Source organism: Patagioenas fasciata, chromosome 35 (assembly GCF_037038585.1).
Source record: "Patagioenas fasciata isolate bPatFas1 chromosome 35, bPatFas1.hap1, whole genome shotgun sequence".
In the NCBI taxonomy this organism is placed as follows: Eukaryota; Metazoa; Chordata; class Aves; order Columbiformes; family Columbidae; genus Patagioenas; species Patagioenas fasciata.
In genome coordinates, this window is record NC_092554.1 from 902,730 (window position 1) to 918,488 (window position 15,759).

Sequence of the window (15,759 nt, forward strand, 5' to 3'; positions counted from 1 at the left end):
GTGTCATCAGCAAACTTGCTGATGGTACACTCAATTCCCTCGTCTAAATCATTAATGAATATATTGAATAATATTGGCCCCAGTACTGACCCCTGAGGCACTCCACTAGATACTGGCCTCCAACTGGACTCCGCACCATTGACCGCCACTCTCTGGCTTCTCTCTTTAAGCCAGTTTGCAACCCACCTCACTACTCTATTGTCCAGACCACACCTCCTCAATTTAGCTGTGAGGATGCTGTGCAGACTGTGTCAAAGGCTTTACTGAAGTCAAGGTAGACCACATCCACCGCTCTGCCATCATCCATCCACCTTGGTACATTCTCATAAAAGGCTATGAGGTTGGTCAAGCATGACTTCCCCTTGGTAAAGCCATGCTGACTGCCCCTAATGACCCTCTTATCCCTGATGTGCCTTGAGATGGCACCAAGGATAAGCTGTTCCATTACTTTCCCAGGGACAGAGGTGAGGCTGACCGCTCTATAATTACCCGGGTCCTCCTTCTTGCCCTTTTTGAAGCCTGCAGTGACATTTGCTTTCCTCCAATCCTCGGGCACCTCTCCCGTTTCCCAAGACTTGGCAAAAATGATGGATAGCGGTCCAGCAATGACTTCAGCCAGCTCCCTCAGCACCCGCGGATGCATCCCATCTGGACCCATGGATTTATGGATGTCCAGACTATTTAATTGTTCCCTAACCCAGTCCTCATCGACTAAAGCAAACTCCTCCATTGACCTGGCTTCATCCGGGGTCTCAGGGGTACAGGGTTCCCCAGGACAGCCTCCAGCGGAGTAGACAGAGACAAAGGTGGCATTCAGCAATTCTGCCTTCTCTGTGTCTTCTGCCACCAGGGCACCCACCTCATTCATCAGTGGGCCTACATTGCCTCTGGTATTAGTTTTATCTGCTGTGTATTTGAAAAAGTTCTTCTTGCTGTCCTTGACCCCTCTCGCCAGCTGTAATTCTAAGGAGGCCTTGGCTACCCTAGCTGCCCTCCTGCATCCTCTATCAGCAGCCTTATATTCCTCCCAAGTGGCCAGCCCCTGCTTCCATGACCTGTAAACTCGCCTCTTCTGCTTGAGCATACCCAACAGACCCCTATTCAACCACGCAGGCCTCCTGGCTCCCTTCCTCGACTTCCTACGTGTGGGGATGCTCTGATCCTGAGCATGGAAGAAGCAATCTCTGAATGCAATCCAGCTCTCTTGGGCCCCTTTTCCTTCAAGCAGTCTTGCCCATGGGATTTCCCCCAGCAATTGCTTGGAAAGGCCGAAATTAGCCCTGCCAAAGTCCAGGGTTGCAATTCTACTTGCTATTCTGTTCCTGCCACAGGAGATGCTGAACTCCACCCTCTCGTGGTCACTGCAACCCAGGCAGCCCTCGACCTTTACTGCTTCGACCAGACCCTCTTTGTTAGTGAGGATGAGATCCAGCAGTGCACCTCTCCTGGTCGGCTCCTCCACCATCTGCATGAGGAAGTGATCATCAATGCGCTGGAGGAACCTCCTGGACTGTGGCTGGCTGGCTGAATGGTCCTTCCAGCCATTAATAAATACTGGCCATCATTAATAAATACTGATCGCCATTAATAAATACTGACCATCATTAATAAATACTGATCCTTATTAATAAATGCTGATCACCATTAATAAATATTGATCCTTATTCATAATGCTGATCATCATTAGTAAATACTGGCCATCATTAATAAATACTGATCATCATTAATAAATACCAATCGTTATTAATAAATACTGACCGTCATTAATAAATACTGATTGTCATTAATAAATACCGATCGTTACTAATAAATACTGACCACCATTAATAAATACTGATCACCATTAATAAATACTGACTATCACTAATAAATACTGATCGTTATTAACAAATACTGATCACCATTAATAAATATTGATCCTTATTAATAATGCTGATCATCATTAATAAATACTGACCATCATTAATAAATGCTGATTGTCCTTAATAAATACTGACCATCATTAATAAATACTGATCGTCATTAATAAATACTGATCGTCATTAATAAATACTGATCGTCATTAATAAATACTGACCGTTATTAATAATTACTGATCACCACTAATAAATACTGATCATCATTAGTAAATACTGACCATCATTAGTAAATAGTGATCGTCATTAATAAATACTGACCGTTATTAATAATTACTGATCACCACTAATAAATACTGATCATCATTAATAAATACTGACCATCATTAATAAATACTGATCGTCATTAATAAATACTGACCGTTATTAATAATTACTGATCACCACTAATAAATACTGATCATCATTAATAAATACTGACCATCATTAATAAATACTGATCGTCATTAATAAATACTGACCGTTATTAATAATTACTGATCACCACTAATAAATACTGATCATCATTAATAAATACTGACCATCATTAATAAATACTGATCGTCATTAATAAATACTAGCCGTTATTAATAATTACTGATCACCATTAATAAATACTGATCATCATTAATAAATACTGACCATCATTAGTAAATACTGAGCTCAATGCTCAGGTTGGGCTCCAGGTCAGGCTCCAGGCTCAGGTTGGGCTCCAGGTCAGGTTCCAGGCTCAGGTTGGGCTCCAGGTCGGGCTCCAGGCTCAGGTTGGGCTCCAGGCTCGGTTGGGCTCCAGGTCAGGTTCAAGGCTCAGGCTGGGCTCCAGGTCAGGCTCCAGGCTCACGTTGGGCTCCAGGTCGGGCTCCAGGCTCAGGTCGGGCTCCAGGCTCAGGTTGGGCTCCAGGCTCAGGTTGGGCTCCAGGCTCAGGTTCAAGGCTCAGGTTGGGCTCCAGGTCAGGCTCCAGGCTCACATTGGGCTCCAGGTCGGGCTCCAGGCTCAGGTTGGGCTCCAGGTCGGGCTCCAGGCTCAGGTTGGGCTCCAGGCTCAGACTGGGCTCCAGGCTCAGGTTGGGCTCCAGGCTCAGACTGGGCTCCAGGCTCAGGTTGGGCTGCAGGCTCAGGTCGGGCTCCAGGCTCAGACTGGGCTCCAGGCTCAGGTCGGGCTCCAGGCTCAGGTCCAGCGCTTCCCCGCAGAGCAGCCCGGGGCTCTGGGCAAAGCCACGCAGCTCGTCGCCCAAGGGAAACAGGTCCATGGTCACCGGGCTCCAAACACCCCGGAGCAAAAACCAGAGCGGCCCCAGGACACCCGGGCTCCCAAAGAGCCTGGAAAAGGGACACAAAGAGTTAAATTGGGGGGGGAGTGAAGTGGCTGCTGATGCTGAGAAACCCCTGGGGGTTCGGGGCTGGGGGGAAAGGGGGGATCTGTATGAAAACTGCTCTGGGGAAAAGGGGGGAAGGGGTTGGGCTGCATGGGAATGGGAGGAGGGACGGGAAAACGGGAGAGGGAAATGGGGGAAGAGGGAAAAGGGGGGAAAAGGGGGAAAGAGGGAAAAGGGGGAAAAAGGGAAAAGAGGGAAAAAGGGGGGAAAGAGGGAAAAAGGGGAAAAAGGGAGGAAAGAGGGGAAGAGGGGGAAAGGGGGGAAAGAGGGAAAAAGGGGGGAAAAGGGGAAGAGAGGGGAAAGGGGGAAAGAGGAAAAAGAGGGGGAAAGGGGGGAAAGAGGGGAAGAGGGAAAAGGAGGGAAAGAAGGAAAAAAGGGGGAAAAGGGGGAAGAGGGAAAAAGGGGGGGAAAGGGGGGAAGAGGAAAAAGAGGGAAAAGGGGGGGAAAGGGGGGGGGAAGAGGAAAAAGAGGGAAAAGGGGGGAAAGAGGGGAAGAGGGAAAAAGGGAGGAAAGAGGGAAAAGGGGGGAAGAGGGGAAGAGGGGGGAAAAGGGGGGAAAGAGGAAAAAGAGGGAAAAGGGGGGAAAGAGGGGAAGAAGGAAAAAAGGGGGAAAGAGGGAAAAAGGGGGAAACAGGGATAAAGGGGGAAAGAGGAAAAATATGGAAAAAGGGGGGAAAGAGGGAAAAGGGGGAAAAGACGGAAAAGGGGGTGAAAGGGGGGAAGGGAAAAAGAGGGGAAAGAGGGATAAAGGGGGGAAAAGAGGGGAAAGAGGGAAAAAGGGAAAGAGGGGAAAGAGGAAAAAGGGGGGAAAAGAGGGGAAAGAGGGAAAAAGAGGGGAAGAGGGATAAAGGGGGAAGAGAGAAAAGGGGGGCAAGAGGGGAAAGAGGAGAAAGGGGGGGAAAGAGGAAAAAGAGGGAAAAAGGGGGGGAAAGGGAAAAAGGGGGGAAAGAGGGATAAAGGGGGAAAAGGGGGCAAAAGAGGGAAGAGGGGGAGGAAAGAGGGAAAAAGTCTGTGGGGGGATTGATGGCGGATCTGCCCCAGCCCCGGGGTCTCTCCTGGAGGGGAGGGACGGGCGGGCTCCAGCGGGGGTGCTGAGGAGATGAGGGGACACGAGGGGACCCGAGGGACACGAGGGGACGATGAAGGGACCCGAGGGACGCGAGGGGACACGATGGGACATGAAGGGACACGAGGGACCCGAGGGGACGCGATGGGACATGAAGAGACACGAGGGACCCGAGGGGACGCGACCTCCTAACCCGGCGTTTCCCGCCCCGGCGCTTCCCGCCCGCCGGCGCCGCGGCCACGCCCCCTCGCCGCCGGCCACGCCCCCTCGCCGGCGTCACGTGCCGGGGGTGTGTGGCGGGAAAAGGCGGGAGGGAGGAGAGGGGGGCGCCGCCGTTTTGGTGGAGGTTGTGAGGGGAGCTGGGGGTCGGCGGGAGGGGCATTGGGGGTCGGTGTGGGGGGCATTGGGGGGCCGGGGGGGGACATTGGGGGTCGGTGTGAGGGGGGGATTTGGGGCGCAGTGTGGGGGTGGGGATTTGGGGTCGGTGTGAGGGGGGAATTGGGGGGCGGTGTGGGGGAGGAACTGGGGGGCGGTGTGAGCGGGACATTGGGGGTCGGTGTGGGGAGGAATTGGGGATCGGTGGGGGGGGCTTGGGGGGTCGGTGTGAGGGGGAATTGGGGGTCGGTGTGGGGGAAGTTGGGGGTTGGTGTGGGGAGGATTTGAGGGGTCAGTGTGGGGAGGATTTGGGGGTCGATGTGAGGGGCATTAGGGGTTGGTGTGGGGGGCAGGAACTGGGGGTCGGTGTGTGGGGGGCGTTGGGGGTCGGTGCGAGGGGGAATTAGGGTCCAGTGGGGGGGCACTGGGGGTCGGTGTTTGAGGGGGGAATTGGGGGGTCGGTGTGGGGGGGTCAGTGCAGGGGGGGCCTTGGGGGTCGGTGTGAGGGGGCATTGGGGGTCAGTCTGGGGAGGAATTGGGGGTCGGTGTGGGGGGGGGCATTGGGGATCAGTGTGGGGGGAATTGGGGGTCGGTGTGGGGGGGAATTGGGGTCTGGTGTGGGGGGGGGGACATTGGGGGTCGGTGTGAGGGGGAATTGGGGGTCGGTGTGGGGGGGAAGTTGGGGGTTGGTCTGGGGAGGATTTGAGGGGTCAGTCTGGGGAGGATTTGGGGGTCGATGTGAGGGGCATTAGGGGTTGGTGTGGGGGGCGTTGGGGGTCAGTGCGAGGGGGAATTAGGGTCCGGGGGGGGATTGGGGGTCGGTGTTTGAGGGGGGAACTGGGGGGTTGGTGTGCGGGGGTGGCCTTGGGGGTCGGTGTGAGGGGGCATTGGGGGTCAGTCTGGGGAGGAATTGGGGGTCGGGGGGGCATTTGGGGGTCGGTGGGGGGGAGCTGGGGGTCGGGGTTTGGGGGGAGCTGGGGGTCGGGTGGGGGGTGGATTGAGGGTCGGTGTGAAGGGAATGGGGGGGCCATGAGGGGAACGGAGGCGCAGAAACAACTTTACAGCCTCCGGAGCCATGAACCTTCACACCCCGCAGGGCTCCAGAGCAGCTGCGTTCGTTTCGCCGTCGGGCGCAAGGGGAGCGATGGTTCCACCCCTCGTGCGCCGCTCCGAGCGGCAGGAGCTGCGTTTAAATACAGCGAGGTGCTCGTGTCCCAGCGACCCCGGAGCGCCCGCACACATCCATAACCTTTCCCGCTCATCACTGCCGTAGTCTCCGCCTGGACGCCCCCTGTTCGCCTGCGCGGCGCCACCTGGTGCTCTGGAGGAGGGGTCTTTGGATGAAGGCTCCTTCAGCTTCCTCAGGTTTGGCTCCTTGTGTTGAATGGACTGGGACCCAAGCTCCAGGTCGGTTGAACCCAGCCTGGCACCCCCTTTTTGCTGTAAATCTCGGTTCTCTCGTCCCCTCGACTTCACAGCTGGTGCCGTAAAACTCCTGATCCTGGCACTGCTGGGTTCTGGTTTCCTTACCATGAGTTCACCTAAAGCTCTGAACTAAGGGCTCATGTGGCTCAGCCCTAAAGTGTTGGCTCGCTAGTGGGCACCCAATTATGTTTTGTTAACCCTTAAAATGTTCGTGCCCTCTATCAGACCCAGGAGTTCGGGCGGGGATTCAGTTCAGGAGGGACCCGGGAGTAACCCTAAGGACCCAGTAGTTGGGGGGTGTCAAGGGTTAAGATCGTGAAACCGTGGGGACCCCTAATGTCCCCAGGGGCCATTGTGACATCCTGGGGACCCTGCATTGTCCCCAGGGTGTTGTGACACCATGGGGACCCACTTTGTCCCCAGGGCCCATTGTGACGTCTCAGGATCCCCCATTGTCCCCAGGGCCCATTGTGACATTCTGGGGACCCCAAATGTCCCCAGGGCCCATTGTGACATTCTGGGGACCCCCTTTGTCCCCAGGGCCCATCGTGGCACCGAGGGGACCCCCCCCCCCTAGTCCCCAGGGCCCATTGTGGCACCATGGACACCCCCTTTGTCCCCAGGGCCCATTGTGACATCCCAGGACCCCACCTTGTCCCCAGGGTCCCTTCTGACAGGGTGGGGACCCCCCTTTCTCCCCAGGGCTCATTGTGACGTCCCAGGACCCCTCGTTGTCCCCAGTACCCATTGTGACATCCTGGGGACCCCTTTGTCCCCGGGGCCCATTGTGACATCCTGGGGACCCCCCTTTGTCCCCAAGGCCCATTGTGACACCGTGGGGACCCCACTTCTTTCCAGGACCCATTGTGGCATTCTGGGGACTTCCTTTGTCCCCAGGGCCCATTGTGACATCCTGGAGACCCCCTTTATCCCCAGAGCTCGTTGTCGCACCATGGGGACCCCCTTTGTCACTGGGGCCCATTGTGACATCCCAGGACCCCCCATTGTCCCCAGGGCCCATTGTGACACCGTGGGGACCCCGCCTTTTCCCCAGGGCCCATTGTGACGTCTCAGGACCCCCTTTGTCCCCAGGGCCCACTGTGGCACCATGGGGACCCCCTTTGTCCTCTGGGCCCATTGTGACATTCCAGGACCCCACTTTGTCCCCAGGGCCCATTGTGACACCGTGGGGACCCCCCTTGTCCCCAGGGCCCATTGTGACATTCCAGGACCCCACTTTGTCCCCAGGGCCCATTGTGACACCGTGGGGACCCCCTTTGTCCCCAGGGCCCATTTTGACATCCCAGGACCCCACTTTGTCCCCAGTGCTCATTGTGAAATTCTGGGGACCCCCCTTGTCCTCAGGGCTCATTGTGACAGCCGAGGACCTTACTTTGTCCCCAGGGCCCATTGTGACATCCCAGGACCCCCCACTGTCTCCAGTGCCCATTGTGACATCATGGGGACCACCCTTTTTCCCCAGGGCTCATTGTGACGTCCCAGGACCCCTCGTTGTCCCCAGGCCCCATCGTGACATCCTGGGGACCCCCCTTGTCTCCAGGGCCCATAGTGGCACTGTGGGGACTCATCACTTGGGCCCATTGTGACATCCTGGAGACCCCCCTTTATCCCCAGGGCCCATTGTGACACCGTGGAGACCCCATTTGTCACTGGGGCCCATTGTGACATCCCAGGACACCCCATTGTCCCCAGGGCCCACTGAGACATCCCGGCGACCACCCTTTGTCCCCAGGGCCCATTATGCACATTCAGGGGACACCCCTTTGTCCCCAAGGCCCATTGTGACATCCTGGGGAGACCCCATTGTCCCCAAGGCCCATTGTGGCACCATGGGGACCCCCTTTGTCCCCAGTGCCCATTGTGACATCTTAGGACCCCACTTTGTCCCCAGGGCCCATTGTGACATCCTGGGGACCACCTGTGTCCCCAGGGCCCATTGTGACATCAGGAGCCACCGTTGTCCCCAGGGCCCATTGTGACATCCTGGGGACCCCCTTGTCCCCAGTGTCCATTGTGGCATCCATGTGGACCCCCGTTGTCCCCAGGGCCCATTGTGGCACCATGTGGACCCCCTTTTTCCCGAGGGCCCATTATAACGTCCCAGGACCCCCCATTGTCCCCTGGGCCCATTGTGACATCCTGGGGTCCCCCTTTTGTCCCCTGGGCCCATTGTGACACTGTGGGGATCTCCTTTGTCCCCAGGGACCATTGTGACACTGTGGGGACCCCCTTTGTCCCCAGGGCCCATTGTGACATCCTGGGGAATCCCTTTGTCTCCAGGGCCCATTGTGACGTCCCAGGACCCTGCTTTGTCCCCGGGGCCCATTGTGACATCCTGGGGAACCGCTTTGTCCCCAGGACCCATTGTGACGTCCCAGGACCCCCCCTTGTCCCCAGGGCTCATTGTGATGTCCCAGGATCCCCATTGTCCCCAGAGCCCATTGTGATGTCCTGGGAACCCCCTTTGACCCCAGGGTCCATTGTGACACCATGGGGACCCCCTCTTGTCCCCAGGGCCCATCGTGGCACCGTGGGGACCCCCTTGTCACTGGGGACCCATTGTGACACTATGGGGACCCCCCTTTGTGCCCAGGGCCCATTGTAACATCCTGGGGACCCCCTTGCCTCCAGGGCCCCTTGTGACATCAAAGGATCACCCTTTGTCCCCAGGACCCATTGTGACATCCCAGGACCCCACTTACTCCCCAGGGCCCATTGTGGCACCATGAGGACCCCCTTTGTCACTGGTGCCCATTGTGACATCCCAGGACCCCCCATTGTCTGCAGAGCCCATTGTGACACTATAGGGACCCCCCTTGTCACTGAGGACCCATTGTGACACCATGGGCACCTCCCCTTGTCGTCAGAGCCCATCGTGACATCCCAAAACCCCCAATTGTCTCCAGGGCCCATTGTGACATCCTGGGGACCTCCCTTTCTCCCCAGGGCCCATTGTGACGTTCCAGGAACCCCCATTGTCCTCAGGGCCCATTGTGACATTCAGGGGACCCCCTTTGTCTTCAGGGCCCATTGTGACACCATGGAGACCCCATTTGTCACTCGGGCCCATTGTGACTCCTAGGACCCCCCATTGTCCCCAAGGCGCATTGCGACATCCTGGGGACCCCCCTTTGTCCTCAGGGCCCATTGTGACATTCAGGGCACCCCTCTTTGTCCCCAGGGCCCATTCTGATACCATGGGGACCACTTTGTCCCCAGGGCCCACTGTGACATCCTGGGGACGCCCTTTGTCCCCAGGGCCCATTTTGACACCATGTGCACCCCCCTTTGTGCCCAGGGCCGATTGTGACATCCTGGGGACCCTCTTTGTCCCCAGGGCCCATTGTGACATCCTGGGGACACCCCATTGTCTCCAGGGCCCATTGTGAACATCCTGCGGACCCCCTTGTCCCCAGGGCCCATCGTGGCACCGTGGGGACCCCCCGTTGTCCCCAGGGCCTATAGTGACACCGTGGGTACCCCCTTTGTCCCCAGTGCCCATTGTGACATCCTGGGGACCCCCCTTGTCCCCAGGGCTTATTGTGACATCCTGGGGACCGCCTTTGTCCCCAGGGCCCATTGTGACATCCCAGGACCCCAAGTTGTCCCCAGGGACCATTGTGACACCGTGGGGACCCCCTTTGTCCTCAGGGCCCGTTGTGAACATCCTGGGGACCCCCTTGTCCACACGACCCATCGTGGCACCGTGGGGACCCCCCGTTGTCCCCAGGGCCTATAGTGACACCGTGAGTACCCCCTTTATCCCATGAGCCCATTGTGACATCCTGGGGACCCCCTTGTCCCCAGGGCCCATTGTGACACCATGGGGATCGCCTTTGTCCCTGTGGCCCATTGTGACATCCCAGGACCCCGCGTTGTCCCCAGGGCCCATTCTGACATCCTGGGGACCCCCCTTGTCCCCAGGGCTTATTGTGACATCCTGGGGACCCCTTTGTCCCAGGGGCACATTGTGGCACCATGGGGACCCCCTTTATCCCCAGGGCCACTTGTGACATCCTGGGGACCCCCCTTGTCCCCAGTGCCCATTATGACATTCTGGGGACCCCCTTTGTCCCAGGGGCACATTGTGGCACCACGGGGACCCCCTTTGTCACCGGGGCCCATTGTGACATCCCAGGACCCCAAGTTGTCCCCAGGGCCCATTGTGACACCATGGGTACCCCCTTTGTCCCATGGGCCCATTGTGACATCCTGGGGACCCCCTTGTCGCCAGGGCCCATCATGGCACCGTGGGGACCCCCCTTTGTCCCCAGTGCCCATTGTGACATCCTGGGGACCCCCCTTGTCCCCATGGCTTATTGTGACACCCTGAGACCGCCTTTGTCCCCAGGGCCCATTGTGACGTCCCAGGACCCCCCATTGTCCCCAGGGACCATTGTGACATCCTGGGGACCCCCTTTGTCCCAAGACCCCATTGTGACATCCTGGGGACCCCGCCTTGTCCCCAAAGCCCATTGTGACATCCTGGGGACCCTCTTTGTCCCCAGGGCCCATTGTGGCACCATGGGGACACCCTTTGTCACTGGGGCCAGTTGTGACATCCCAGGACCCCACTTTGTCCCCAGGGCTTATTGTGATACCATGGGGACCCCCCTTGTCCCCAGGGCCCATTGTGACATTCAGGGGGACTCCTCTTTGTCCCCAGGGCCTATTGTGTCATCCTGGGGATCTCCCCTTGTCTCTAGGGCCCATTGTGAGACTGTGGAAGACCCCCTTTGTCCCCAAGTCCCATTGTGACGTCCCAGGACGCCTCGTTGTCCCCAGGAGCCATTGTGACTCCATGGGAACCCCCCCTTGTCCCCAGGGCCCATTGTGACATCCTGGGACCCCCCTTTGTCCCCAGTGCTCATTGTGAAATCCTGGGGACCCACTTTGTCCCCAGGGCCCATTGTGGCACCATGGGGAGCGCCTTTGTCACTGGGGACCATTGTGACATTCCAGGATTTTACTTTGTCCCCGGGGCCCATTGTGACATCCTGGGGATCCCCCTTTGTCGCCAGGGCCCACTGTGACACCGTGGGCACCCTCTTTGTCCCATGGGCCCATTGTGACCTTCAAGGGACCCCCCATTGTCCCCAGGGCCCATTGTGACATCCTGGGTACCCCCTTTGTCCCCAAGACCCATTGTGACATCCTAGTACCCCCCGCAGTCCCCAGGGCCCATTGTGACATCCTGGGGATCCCTTTGGCCCCAGGGCCCATTGTGACAGGGCGGGGATCCCCCTTGTCCCCAGGGCCCATTGTGAAACCGTGGGGACCCTCTTGTCCCCAGGGCCCATTGTGGCACCGTGGAGACCCCCCCTTTGTCTCCAGTGCCCATTGTGACATCCTGGGGACCCCCTTTGTCCCCAGTGCTCATTGTGACAGGGTGGGACCCCCCTTGTACCCAGGGCCCGTTGTGACATCCTGGGGACCCCCTTTGTCCCCAGTGCTCATTGTGACAGGGTGGGACCCCCCTTGTACCCAGGGCCCGTTGTGACATCCTGGGGACCCCCTTTGTCCCCAGGGCCTATTGTGACATCCTGGGGAGTCCCCTTTATCCCCAGGGCCCATTGTGACATCCTGGGGACCCCCTTTGTCCCTAGGGTTCATTGTGACATCCCAGGACCCCCATTGTCCCCAGGGCCCATTGTGAACAACCTGGGGACCCCCCTTTTTCCCCGGGCCCATTGTGGCGTCCCAGGATGCTTCGTTGTCCCCTGGGCCCATTGTGACATCCCGGGGACCCCTTTTGTCCCCAGGGTCCATTGTGACATCCTGGGGCCTCCCTTTGTCCCCAGGGCCCATTGTGACATCGCAGGAGCCCCCATTGTCCCAAGGGCACATTGTTACATCCTGGGGACCCCCTTGTCCCCAGGGCCCATCGTGGCACCGTGGGGACCCCCCCTTTGTCTCCAGTGCCCATTGTGACATCCTTGGGACCCCCCTTGTCCCCAGGACCCGTTGTGACATCTTGGGGACCCCTATGTCACCAGAGCCCATTGTGATATCCTGGGGAGCCCCCTTTGTCCCCAGGGCCCATTGTGCACATCCTGTGGACCCCTCTTTGTCCCCAGGGCCCATTGTGATATCCTGGGGAGCCCTCTTTTTCCCCAGGGCCTATTGTGACATCCTGGGGACCCCCTTTGTCCCCCGGGCCCATTGTGACATCCTGAAGACCCCCTTTGTCCCCAGGGCCTATTGTGACATCCCAGGACCCCCCCTTTTCTCCAGGGCCCATTGTGACGTCCCAGGATGCCCCATTGTCCCCTGGGCCCATTGTGAAATCATGGGGACCCCCTTTGTCCCCAGGGCCTATTATGACATCCCAGGACCCCCCATTGTCCCCAGGGCCCATTGTGACACCGTGGAGACCCTCCTTGTCCTCAGGGCCCATTATGACATTCAGGGGACTCCTCTTTGTCCCCAGGGCCTATTGTGACATCCTGGGGACCCCCCTTTACTCCAGGGCCCATTGTGACGTCCCAGGACCCCCTATTGTTCCCAGGGCCCATTGTGACATTCTGGGGACCCCAAATGTCCCCAGGGCCCATTGTGACATTCTGGGGACCCCTCTTTGTCCCCAGGGCCCATTGTGGCACCATGGACACCCCCTTTGTCCCCAGGGCCCATTGTGACATCCCAGAACCCCAATTTGTCCTCAGGGCCCATTGTGACATCCTGGGGACCCCTTTGTCCCCAGGGCCCATCGTGGCACCGTGGGGACCCCCCCTTTGTCTCCAGTGCCCATTGTGACATCCTTGGGACCCCCCTTGTCCCCAGGACCCGTTGTGACATCTTGGGGACCCCTATGTCACCAGAGCCCATTGTGATATCCTGGGGAGCCCCCTTTGTCCCCAGGGCCCATCGTGGCACCGAGGGGACCCCCCCCCCCCCGTAGTCCCCAGGGCCCATTGTGAAATCCGGGGAACCCCCTGGTCTCCAGGGCCCATAGTGGTACCGTGGGGACTCGTCCTGTCACTTGGGTCCATTGTGACACCATGGGGACCCCGCCTTTGTCCCCAGTACCCATTGTGACATCCTGGGGACCCCTTTGTCACCGGGGCCCATTGTGACATCCTGGGGACCCCCCTTTGTCCCCAAGGCCCATTGTGACACGGTGGGGACCCCACTTCTTTCCAGGACCCATTGTGGCATTCTGGGGACTTCCTTTGTCCCCAGGGCCCATTGTGACATCGCAGGAGCCCCCATTGTCCCAAGGGCACATTGTTACATCCTGGGGACCCCCTTGTCCCCAGGGCCCATCGTGGCACCGTGGGGACCCCTCCTTTGTCTCCAGTGCCCATTGTGACATCCTTGGGACCCCCCTTGTCCCCAGGACCCGTTGTGACATCTTGGGGACCCCTATGTCACCAGAGCCCATTGTGATATCCTGGGGAGCCCCCTTTGTCCCCAGGGCCCATTGTGCACATCCTGTGGACCCCTCTTTGTCCCCAGGGCCCATTGTGATATCCTGGGGAGCCCTCTTTTTCCCCAGGGCCTATTGTGACATCCTGGGGACCCCCTTTGTCCCCCGGGCCCATTGTGACATCCTGAAGACCCCCTTTGTCCCCAGGGCCTATTGTGACATCCCAGGACCCCCCCTTTTCTCCAGGGCCCATTGTGACGTCCCAGGACCCCCTATTGTCCCCAGAGCCCATTGTGACATCCCAGGACCCCCCATTGTCCCCAGGCCCCATTATACACATCCTGGGGTCCCCCTTTATCCCCAGGGCCATTGTGACACCATGGGGACCCCCTTTGTCCCCAGGGCCCATTGTGACGTCCCAGGATGCCCCATTGTCCCCTGGGCCCATTGTGAAATCATGGGGACCCCCTTTGTCCCCAGGGCCTATTGTGACATCCCAGGACCCCCCATTGTCCCCAGGGCCCATTGTGACACCGTGGAGACCCTCCTTGTCCTCAGGGCCCATTATGACATTCAGGGGACTCCTCTTTGTCCCCAGGGACTATTGTGACATCCTGGGGACCCCCCTTTACTCCAGGGCCCATTGTGACACCGTGGAGACCCCATTTGTCACTGGGGCCCATTGTGACATCCCAGGACACCCCATTGTCCCCAGGGCCCACTGAGACATCCCGGCGACCACCCTTTGTCCCCAGGGCCCATTATGCACATTCAGGGGACACCCCTTTGTCCCCAAGGCCCATTGTGACATCCTGGGGAGACCCCATTGTCCCCAAGGCCCATTGTGGCACCATGGGGACCCCCTTTGTCCCCAGTGCCCATTGTGACATCTTAGGACCCCACTTTGTCCCCAGGGCCCATTGTGACATCCTGGGGACCACCTGTGTCCCCAGGGCCCATTGTGACATCCCAGGAGCCACCGTTGTCCCCAGGGCCCATTGTGACATCCTGGGGACCCCCTTGTCCCCAGTGTCCATTGTGACACCATGGGGACCCTGCCTTTGTCCCCAGTACCCATTGTGGCACCATGTGGACCCCCTTTTTCCCGAGGGCCCATTATAACGTCCCAGGACCCCCCATTGTCCCCTGGGCCCATTGTGACATCCTGGGGTCCCCCTTTTGTCCCCTGGGCCCATTGTGACACTGTGGGGATCTCCTTTGTCCCCAGGGACCATTGTGACACTGTGGGGACCCCCTTTGTCCCCAGGGCCCATTGTGACATCCTGGGGAATCCCTTTGTCTCCAGGGCCCATTGTGACGTCCCAGGACCCTGCTTTGTCCCCGGGGCCCATTGTGACATCCTGGGGAACCGCTTTGTCCCCAGGACCCATTGTGACGTCCCAGGACCCCCCCTTGTCCCCAGGGCTCATTGTGATGTCCCAGGATCCCCATTGTCCCCAGAGCCCATTGTGATGTCCTGGGAACCCCCTTTGACCCCAGGGTCCATTGTGACACCATGGGGACCCCCTCTTGTCCCCAGGGCCCATCGTGGCACCGTGGGGACCCCCTTGTCACTGGGGACCCATTGTGACACTATGGGGACCCCCCTTTGTGCCCAGGGCCCATTGTAACATCCTGGGTACCCCCTTGCCTCCAGGGCCCCTTGTGACATCAAAGGATCACCCTTTGTCCCCAGGACCCATTGTGACATCCCAGGACCCCACTTACTCCCCAGGGCCCATTGTGGCACCATGAGGACCCCCTTTGTCACTGGTGCCCATTGTGACATCCCAGGACCCCCCATTGTCTGCAGAGCCCATTGTGACACTATAGGGACCCCCCTTGTCACTGAGGACCCATTGTGACACCATGGGCACCTCCCCTTGTCGTCAGAGCCCATCGTGACATCCCAAAACCCCCAATTGTCTCCAGGGCCCATTGTGACATCCTGGGGACCTCCCTTTCTCCCCAGGGCCCATTGTGACGTTCCAGGAACCCCCATTGTCCTCAGGGCCCATTGTGACATTCAGGGGACCCCCTTTGTCTTCAGGGCCCATTGTGACACCATGGAGTCCCCATTTGTCACTCGGGCCCATTGTGACATCCTAGGACCCCCCATTGTCCCCAAGGCCCATTGCGACATCCTGGGGACCCCCCTTTGTCCTCAGGGCCCATTGTGACATTCAGGGCACCCCTCTTTGTCCCCAGGGCCCATTCTGATACCATGGGGACC